At 42.2% G+C, this 9,227-nt stretch overlaps 1 protein-coding gene across 1 annotated transcript in view; it reads right to left on the bottom strand.

The window, feature by feature from the left end:
* Nucleotides 1-3,620: 3,620 nt before the first annotated feature.
* The window catches only part of LOC115160163 (methyl-CpG-binding domain protein 2), a 104,076-nt gene continuing 98,469 nt past the window's right edge, over nt 3,621-9,227 (bottom strand). The window contains exon 7 of the mRNA XM_029710538.1: nt 3,621-3,849. The gene's annotated coding sequence lies outside the window, so the exon portion shown is untranslated. The remainder of the gene's footprint in view (nt 3,850-9,227) is intronic.

The raw sequence follows: 9,227 nt of genomic DNA, 5'->3' as shown, positions 1-9,227 counted from the left end.
TGTTGTTATAATGCCTTTTATACCTGATGCTGTCATGTTGTTATAATACCTTCTATACCTGCTGCTGTCATGTTGTTATAATACCTTCTATACCTGCTGCTGTCATGTTATAATACCTTCTATACCTGCTGCTGTCATGTTATAATACCTTCTATACCTGCTGCTGTCATGTTATAATAATACCTTCTATACCTGCTGCTGTCATGTTATAATAATACCTTCTATACCTGCTGCTGTCATGTTATAATGCCTTTTATACCTGATGCTGTCATGTTGTTATAATACCTTCTATATTTGCTGCTGTATTGTTATAATACCTTCTATACCTGCTGATGTCATGATGTTATAATACCTTCTATACCTGCTGCTGTCATGTTGTTATAATACCTTCTATACCTGCTGCTGTCATGTTGTTATAATGCCTTCTATACCTGCTGCTGTCATGTTATAATACCTTCTATACCTGCTGCTGTCATGTTATAACACCTTCTATACCTGCTGATGTCATGTTGTTATACCTTCTATACCTGCTGCTGTCATGTTGTTATAATACCTTCTATACCTGCTGCTGTCATGTTATAATACCTTCTATACCTGCTGCTGTTATGTTATAATACCTTCTATACCTGCTGATGTCATGTTGTTATAATACCTTCTATACCTGCTGATGTCATGTTGTTATAATACCTTCTATACCTGCTGATGTCATGATGTTATAATACCTTCTATACCTGCTGCTGATGTCATGTTGTTATAATACCTTATATACCTGCTGCTGTCATGTTATAATACCTTCTATACCTGCTGCTGTCATGTTATAACACCTTCTATACCTGCTGATGTCATGTTGTTATAATACCTTCTATACCTGCTGATGTCATGTTGTTATAATGCCTTCTATACCTGCTGCTGTCATGTTGTTATAATGCCTTCTATACCTGCTGCTGTCATGTTGTTATAATGCCTTCTATACCTGCTGATGTCATGTTGTTATAATACCTTCTATACCTGCTGCTGTCATGTTATAATACCTTCTATACCTGCTGTTGTCATGTTGTTATAATACCTTCTATACCTGCTGCTGTCATGTTGTTATAATACCTTCTATACCTGCTGCTGTCATGTTATAATACCTTCTATACCTGCTGATGTCATGTTGTTATAATACCTTCTATACCTGCTGATGTCATGTTGTTATAATACCTTCTATACCTGCTGCTGTCATGTTGTTATAATACCTTCTATACCTGCTGATGTCATGATGTTATAATACCTTCTCTACGAGTAATTGCAGCCCCTAGAAAAAGAAGATGCTGGGGGCAGCACCACTCGCTAACTAGCTATCTAGGTAGCTAGGACACGGGAGACAGTGTCCTTCGCCCCCGCTTGCCAGGCATCGCTTTCCCGTAGTTAAAGACGACGAGGGCGAGAGCTTGGCAGGCAGGGACGAAGTGCACTGTGCGCTAGCTAGGAATCCAGTGCACAGGGTAGGAACCACCTGGAAGCTCAAGGTGGGGGGCGTTTCTGCAGATGCAGGAACGCCCACATGCAGGAACGCCCACATGCAGGAACGCCCACATGCAGGAACGCCCCGAATTGCGCGCCGCAAGCACACACTATTGGAGCCGAGTGCACTGTCATCAGACTAAACTCAATCCTGTTGCAATCCTTCACAAGAAGCCAGACAGGTCAAATACATCAATCAGTGACGACCGGCTAGTGGCTATTTCTGTACGCTTCAAGTATATGTCTGGTTTTTCGAATGAAACCGGTCTCAAAACCTTTCTGTTTCGTATCGTCCTCTCATCATAGGTCACCTTAGCTGATCATATGGACTGCATTTCAAAACGGCACTCCTATTCTCTATATAGTGCACTACTTTTGACCAAGTGCTCATAGAGGCTCTTTACCCCGACCTCTTTAAGGGATCATAACCACGCCACAGTCAGAAAGACAACAATTGTGAATATATTCATTTATTTAATTTAAAAGTCTAAAGTGAGGCAACAATTGTCCACTTATTTTTTTTCTCTCTCTGGGTATAAACATGTCTTAAATAAGCACTTAATAATTTGTTATAAAACACTAAAAACAATAATATTCAATACCTTTACAACCAACAACACCAAAAATTACAAATGAATAATAAAGAAAAAGGAAAATAGTTAGCAATATACAAATCCAGCAGATTGCAAATGAAGATACCAGAAGTTCAAATAATATTGGTCAATATTCGTCTTTATATAAAAAATAGTATTTAAGTGCAAAATTCAGACACAAAAAAATAAGCATTGTACAGATATGTACATCAAAAAAATAGTTTCGTCAAAAAAGGCTTTGGTTTGAAGCTAGGTGAGTTAGGTGTCAAGGGATGAATGAGGTTGTGAATGAGGTTGTGAAGGAGGTTGTGAATGAGGATGTGAATGAGGTTGTGAATGTGAATGAGGATGTGAATGAGGTTGTGAAGGAGGTTGTGAATGAGGATGTGAATGAGGTTGTGAATGAGGTTGTGAATGAGGTTGTGAATGAGGATGTGAATGAGGTTGTGAATGAGGTTGTGAATGTGAATGGGGTTGTGAATGAGGATGTGAATGAGGATGTGAATGAGGATGTGAATGAATGAGGATGTGAATGAGGTTGTGAAGGAGGTTGTGAATGAGGATGTGAATGAGGTTGTGAATGAGGATGTGAATGAGGATGTGAATGAGGTTGTGAATGAGGATGTGAATGAGGATGTGAATGAGGATGTGAATGAGGTTGTGAATGAGGTTGTGAATGAGGATGTGAATGAGGTTGTGAATGAGGTTGTGAATGTGAATGGGGTTGTGAATGAGGATGTGAATGAGGATGTGAATGGGGATGTGAATGAGGTTGTGAATGAGGTTGTGAATGAGGATGTGAAGGAGGTTGTGAATGAGGATGTGAAGGAGGTTGTGAAGGAGGTTCTGAATGAGGATGTGAATGAGGTTGTGAATGAGGATGTGAATGAGGTTGTGAATGAGGATGTGAATGAGGTTGTGAATGAGGATGTGACAGTCAGTTTACAGAGCTTAAGAAGCAGACTGACTGATATCCGTCTCTGAATGTCCCTACTGGGGGTTGCAAAGTTACTGGTAATTAAACAAAGTGACCATAATCTTCACTAATATATGGTAATTCAACAAAATGATCTGCCAATCTTAACTTTATAGTCATTTAAAATTGGTTTATTAATATATAGTATTTATATCTGTGTCGATATTGTCCATGAGTTTCTAGTAGATATGAAATATGGTTAAAGTGAAAATAGCCTAATTCATGAATAACGCATCTAAAATCGACAATATAATTGTTTTTAATAAAAATCTGCAACTCTTCCAACTATTGACCTTTCTTCACAACTGCCACCAGTTTGACAACAAATACATTTTGACATAATAAAAATAAATAAGTTGTAAAAATAAAAAAATATATTTCATACTAAAAACCCTCATATTAAACACCAATGATATTCACTAAGTTGGTTTTTATTTAAGATAATATTTTACAGATTTGTAATTCTATTTTTATTTTTTTATTTAATTATGTCATATTTCACAATTACAGACACCTGTGATAATCTGAAGTATCCAAACGGGCCACTAGATGTCTTGTAATAGATTACATAAAATCCTTGAAAGTTACCCCCCAAAAAATTCTGGTAGTTTACTGGTAAACTTTTCAGTAATATACCCTTCCTTTGTAACCCTAGTGCTTTAGTGACACCCTATTTCATATAGTGTGCACTACATAGGGATCAGGGTTCCATTGTGGAGGTACCCTCCTCTGTGTGTAGGATGAGTTCCTTCATCATCTGCCTGTGGAAGAACACTGTGGAAAAGGACAAACCAAAAGAAGAAGAGACCATTTAGTACAAACATCATTTAATGAACAAGGCTAGCAGGCAGGAACATAAACACCTTCCTCACCTCTAGGCAGCACACACGGGGGGGGGAGACAGGGGGGAGAGACAGGGGAGAGAGAGAGACAGGGGGGAAGAGAGAGACGGGGGAGAGAGAGACAGGGGGAGAGAGACAGGGGGGGAGAGAGACAGGGGGAGAGAGACAGGGGGGGAGAGAGACAGGGGGGGGAGAGAGACAGGGGGGAGAGAGACAGGGGGAGAGAGACAGGGGGAGAGAGAGACGGGGGAGAGAGAGACAGGGGGGAGAGAGACAGGGGGAGAGAGAGACAGGAGGAGAGAGAGACAGGGGGGTTGAGAGACAGGGGGAGAGAGAGACAGGGGGGTTGAGAGACAGGGGGGAGAGAGAGACAGAGGGAAAAAGAGACAGGGGGGGAGAGAGAGAGGGGGAGAGAGAGACAGGGGGGAGAGAGAAACAGGGGGGAGAGAGAGACAGGGGGGAGAGAGAGACAGGGGGAGAGAGAGAGACAGGGGGGAGAGAGAGACAGGGGGGAGAGAGAGAGACAGGGGGAGAGAGAGACAGGGGGGGAGAGAGACAGGAGGGGAGAGAGACAGGGAGGGAAAGAGACGGGGGGAGAGAGAGACGGGGGGGGAGAGAGAGAGACAGGGGGAGAGAGACAGGGGGAGAGAGACAGGGGGGAGAGAGACAGGGGGAGAGAGAGAGACAGGGGGAGAATGAGAGACAGGGGGAGAGAGAGAGACAGGGGGAGAGAGAGAGACAGGGGGGGGAGAGACAGACAGGGGGAGAGAGAGACAGGGGGGAGAGAGACAGGGGGGAGAGAGACAGGGGGGTTGAGAGACAGGGTGGTTGAGAGAGACAGGGGGGGAGAAAGACACACAAACACACATTTTTGGAGCAATAAATTCCCTTAAGGTATAATTTCTCAGTGACCTATATAAACAGAGCTGCAACAACAGGTAAACAAGGTGAAGGAAAAGCCTAGACGTCTTCCTCTCCTTGTTAAAATAAACCATCTAGGATGCATCCCAAATAGCACCCTATTCCCTATATACTTTTTGGTAGTGGTGCACTATATAGGGAATAGGGTGCAATTTGGGACTTGACCGTGAAGGGAAGTCAGCCACTAGAAGGATCTGTAGGTGTGTATTGTTGGGAGAGGGGACACTGAAGTGCACTGGGATAAAACTAGATCAGTGAGAATCAATACCTCCCTTCAACATGAAGAGAGACCAGCATCAGAGGAGAGGTGGGAGAGAGGGGGGAGAGGGGGGGAGAGAGGGGGGGCAGAGAGGGGGAGAGAGAGGGGAGAGAGAGGGGGGCAGAGAGGGGGGGAGAGAGGGGGGGCAGAGAGGGGGGCAGAGAGGTGGGGCAGAGAGGGGGGGAGAGAGGGGGGGCAGAGAGGGGGAGAGAGAGGGGGGAGAGAGGTGTGCCAGAGAGGGGGAGAGAGGGGGAGGGGGGAGAGAGAGGGGGCAGAGAGAGGGGGAGAGAAAAAAAAGAGAGAACAACTATTTGTACATAATATGACATTATTAAATTATCATTTGAAATGTCTTTATTCTTCTGGAACTTTTGCTCATTTTTATTGTTTATTTCACTTTTGTGAAATAAATCTACTTCACTTGCTTTGGCAAATTTAACATATATGCCAATAAAGCCCTTAAATTGAAAAAATGAATTGAGAGAGACAGAAGAGAGACAGGAGAGAGAGAGAAGAGAGAGAGAGACAGGACAGAAAGAGAGACAGGAGAGAGAGAGACAGAGAGAGGACAGAGAGACAGGAGAGAGAGAGACAGGAGAGAGAAAGAGAGCGACAGGAGAGAGAGACAGGATAGAGAGAGACAGGAGAGAGAGAGACAGGACAGAGAAAGAGACAGGAGAGCGAGAAAGACGAGAGAGAGAGAGACTCTGCATGCAGAATTCTGCAAAAATATCCTGTGTACAACGTAAAACACCAAATAATACATGCAGAGCAGAATTAGGCCGATACTCGCTAATTATCAAAATCCAGAAAAGAGACGTTAAAATTTACGACCACTTAAAAGGAAGTGATTCCCAAACCTTCCATAACAAAGCCATCACCTACAGAGAGATGAACCTGGAGAAGAGTCCCCCTAAGCAAGCTGGTCCTGGGGCTCTGTTCACAAACACAAACTGACCCCACAGAGCCCCAGGACAGCAACACAATTAGACCCAACCAAATCATGAGAAAACAAAAATATAATTACTTGACACATTGGAAATATAAAAAAAAAAAACAGAGCAAACTAGAATGCTATTTGTCCCTAAACAGAGAGTACACAGTGGCAGAATACCTGACCACTGTGACTGACCCAAACTTAAGGAAAGCTTTGACTATGTACAGACTCAGTGAGCAGAGCCTTGCTATTGAGAAAGGTCGCCGTAGGCAGACCTGGCTCTCAAGAGAAGACAGGCTATGTGCAACACTGCCCACAAAATGAGGTGGAAACTGAGCTGCACTTCCTAACCTCCTGCCAAATGTATGACCATATTAGAGACACATATTTCCCTCAGATTACACAGACCCACAAAGATTTTAAAAACAAACCCGATTTTGATAAACTCCCATATCTATTGGGTGAAATACCACAGTGTGCCATCACAGCAGCAAGATTAGTGACCTGTTGCCACAAGAAAATGACAACCAGTGAAGAACAAACACCATTGTAAATACAACCTATATTTATGTTTATTTATTTTCCCTTTTGTACTTTAACTATTTACACATCATTACAACACTGTATATAGACATAATATGACATTTGAAATGTCTTTATTCTTTTGGAACTTCTGTGAGTGTAATGTTTACTGTTAATGTTTTGTTTATTTCAGTTTTGTATATTATCTACCTCACTTGCTTTGGCAATGTTAACATATGTTTCCAATGCCAATACCCTTGAATTGAGTGAGAGAGAGAGAGAGAGAGAGAGAGAAAAGAGAAGAGAGAGGAGAGTTGAGCTCAGATCATGCTCTGTGTGTAAGACCAAAGGAAGACCGTAGAGAGGGGGGAGTTGGGGCTCTCTCTCTCCATCTCTTTTTTAGTCACCAAAATCCAGAACTTATCATGAGGGATCGCAGTGGCTCACAGGTCTACGTACACACATCCATACACACACATGCAGTTAACTGATTTGTGTAGTTACACTTGGTAACAGTCTTAAATAAAGGCATTATACCAGTAGTCAGGGCTGGCACGAGCCCTTTGGGGGCCCTCGCGGGGCTAAACATTTTACTGCCACTGTCTTGACAGCGGAGAGACAATTTTTGTTTTAAAGTTAATTTCCTGCAATTCTGCAAATGTTGCCATGAATTAAGCCATGTTAAGATAATATCTGAGTGACAGTGACTAACTAAAACATTGGAGACCCCCCTGGAGGTCAGGGCCCCTGGAGGTCAAGGCCCCTGGAGGTCAGGGCCCCTGGAGGTCAGGGCCCCTGGAGGTCAGGGCCCCTGGAGGTCAGGGCCCCTGGAGGTCAGGGCCCCCTAGAGGTCAGGGCCCCTGGAGGTCAAGTTCTAACTTCTGCTGTTCTAACTGTCATCATTCTAAATGACACCTGGTGTATTGTACTGTCATCACTCTCAATGACACCTGGTGTATTGTACTGTCATCATTCTAAATGACACCTGGTGTATTGTACTGTCATCATTCTAAATGACACCTGGTGTATTGTTCTGTTCTAACTGTCATCACTCTAAATGGCACCTGGTGTATTGTACTGTCATCATTCTAAATGACACCTGGTGTATTGTACTGTTCTAACTGTCATCATTCTAAATGACACCTGGTGTATTGTACTGTTCTAACTGTCATCATTCTAAATGACACCTGGTGTATTGTACTGTCATCACTCTAAATGACACCTGGTGTATTGTACTGTCATCACTCTAAATGACACCTGGTGTATTGTACTGTTCTAACTGTCATCATTCTAAATGACATCTGGTGTATTGTTCTGTTCTAACTGTCATCATTCTAAATGACACCTGGTGTATTGTACTGTCATCATTCTAAATAACACCTGGTGTATTGTACTGTCATCATTCTAAATGACACCTGGTGTATTGTACTGTCATCATTCTAAATGACACCTGGTGTATTGTACTGTCATCATTCTAAATGACACCTGCTGTATTGTACTGTCATCATTCTAAATGACACCTGGTGTATTGTACTGTTCTAACTGTCATCATTCTAAATGACACCTGGTGTATTGTACTGTCATCATTCTAAATGACACCTGGTGTATTGTACTGTCATCATTCTAAATGGCACCTGGTGTATTGTACTGTCATCATTCTAAATGACACCTGGTGTATTGTACTGTCATCACTCTAAATGACACCTGGTGTATTGTACTGTCATCACTCTAAATGACACCTGGTGTATTGTACTGTTCTAACTGTCATCATTCTAAATGACATCTGGTGTATTGTTCTGTTCTAACTGACATCATTCTAAATGACACCTGGTGTATTGTACTGTCATCATTCTAAATAACACCTGGTGTATTGTTCTGTCATCATTCTAAATGACACCTGGTGTATTGTACTGTCATCATTCTAAATGACACCTGGTGTATTGTTCTGTCATCATTCTAAATGACACCTGGTGTATTGTACTGTCATCATTCTAAATGACACCTGGTGTATTGTTCTGTCATCATTCTAAATGACACCTGGTGTATTGTTCTGTCATCATTCTAAATGACACCTGGTGTATTGTACTGTCATCATTCTAAATGACACCTGGTGTATTGTACTGTCATCATTCTAAATGACACCTGCTGTATTGTTCTGTTCTAACTGTCATCATTCTAAATGACACCTGGTGTATTGTACTGTTCTAACTGTCATCATTCTAAATGACACCTGGTGTATTGTACTGTCATCATTCTAAATGGCACCTGGTGTATTGTACTGTCATCATTCTAAATGACACCTGGTGTATTGTACTGTCATCATTCTAAATGACACCTGGTGTATTGTTCTGTCATCATTCTAAATGGCACCTGGTGTATTGTACTGTTCTAACTGTCATCATTCTAAATGACACCTGGTGTATTGTACTGTTCTAACTGTCATCATTCTAAATGACACCTGGTGTATTGTACTGTCATCATTCTAAATGACACCTGGTGTATTGTTCTGTTCTAACTGTCATCATTCTAAATGACACCTGGTGTATTGTACTGTTCTAACTGTCATCATTCTAAATTACACCTGGTGTATTGTTCTGTTCTAACTCTCCCCGACTGAGTTCCCTGTTTTAGGGAAATCGATCCGCCGGCCTACAAAAGTGGGGCTGCATGT

Source organism: Salmo trutta, chromosome 23 (genome assembly GCF_901001165.1).
Source record: "Salmo trutta chromosome 23, fSalTru1.1, whole genome shotgun sequence".
In the NCBI taxonomy this organism is placed as follows: Eukaryota; Metazoa; Chordata; class Actinopteri; order Salmoniformes; family Salmonidae; genus Salmo; species Salmo trutta.
The sequence above is the reverse complement of the archived record's forward strand: the minus strand, read 5'-3'. Positions and strand labels throughout refer to the sequence as shown.